Source organism: Nematolebias whitei, chromosome 2 (genome assembly GCF_014905685.2).
Source record: "Nematolebias whitei isolate Nwh7 chromosome 2, NemWhi1, whole genome shotgun sequence".
Lineage (NCBI taxonomy): Eukaryota > Metazoa > Chordata > Actinopteri > Cyprinodontiformes > Rivulidae > Nematolebias > Nematolebias whitei.
The window spans coordinates 10,598,727-10,600,215 of record NC_056499.1 but is presented as its reverse complement, the minus strand read 5'-3'; the positions used below and the strand labels follow the sequence as shown (position 1 = coordinate 10,600,215).

At 40.0% G+C, this 1,489-nt stretch overlaps 1 protein-coding gene across 1 annotated transcript in view; it reads left to right on the top strand.

Moving 5' to 3' along the window:
- The window catches only part of LOC119425512 (protein diaphanous homolog 3), a 305,646-nt gene that overhangs the window by 141,845 nt on the left and 162,312 nt on the right, over window positions 1-1,489 (top strand). The window lies entirely within an intron of this gene.

The window sequence follows — 1,489 nt, the reverse complement described above, 5'->3', positions numbered from 1 at the left end:
CTTTCTGTTATTGCCACAATGTTGCCTGTTGGTGTAATGTAAAGCAGAACGGTGCTAGCTTCGTTTTGCCCGTTCTCATCCAGGCGTTTATGTCATTGCTGAGCTCTTTAGCCTTATTAGTGCGTTGCTCTGAGCTCTGGAGCTACTGAGACCCACTGTGTTAAATCAGCAAGATTAGTGGCATAGGTCAGTGGACATGACATATATTAATATCTAATTAGTCCACTAAAATTCTTACCCTGTACAGAATAGCGTATTCCCCACAGACACTAATGGATTTCATGCCATTTTACTCTTGTTTTTTTTTTTCCTTGTTCTTTCACAGTGATTCTTTTTTTTTCTTGTAGTATAAATCTACCAATTTACGTTTTAAGGTCAGTATGTTCTGTTCCAGATCTATCAGTGATTTTTAATGTTTATTTATTTGAAGTATCTGCAATTCAAACAGCAACACTCCAGTTTGAATGAGAAATCTTCAGCGATAATTGTTTGTTAGGATTGGTTGATCGCCATTTCTCTGGAGTGGACATTGAGTGGACTAGCCAGTGGTGTGATTTGGCTGGAGAGAAACTGTGCATCACCACAAAGCATAAAACAGCAGATCAAATGTGCCTTAAAGATGATTGCGCAATCCCTCTGCTTTGGCAGTTTGTCAACACACACTAATTATTCATCATCCTTCCTAATGTGTTTCTATATCCCACCCCAGTTTAATTTTTTTTAAACTGATTGTTTTGTCATTCTGCAAATGACCACAGTTGTATATTTTAAGGACATTTTGAGAAGATGCCATCTCATCCAGTTATTTGATACAGTATATGTGTCATATGAAACTGAATTAACGACCTTCAAAGGCTGCAAGAATGTGATGGAGCAGTTCCGTCCCTCAGGCTGAACGCACACACATACACACCCCGATGGACGTGCGCGCACACCAATCTTACTACGTGCCCCCCTCTGTATGACAGTTGCAGCCGAATCGCCCTACACATTCACCTCTCCCTCTTTGTAGTTTGTGGCGTGACCAAGGGGCGACCAAGAGTTCACACTTGGAGACGCATGTAAGCATTGGAATTCATACATTCACATTAAACATACATACTTAAGGTTGTACTCGCCTGTGAAGCGTTGTCCGTCGTTGGCGTGTGGAGTAAAAGTGGGCGTAATGCTTCTGCATTACTTATAAAGGAAGTGAGCATTCTTCCGCCAGCAAGTTTATTTACAAATAATTTTAACTAAACAAAATAAGGGCTTTAAAATAAAGCAGGAAATGAATGATGGTTGATTTGTTATTTTATTTGGTAAAAAAAGTGATTACTTGTTTGTTGATCTGATTGTGGGTGGGGTTAAGGGTTTATAAGAAGAGCCTCTGACCCTGCTGGGGTCAGTCTGGTCTGGTTACAGAGGAGGTAACACTGTTGTGCAACACTAGGAAAATACTCTGAAGAAAGACAGAGAGTGGTACATATTGAAAGCTGCTTATTGTATT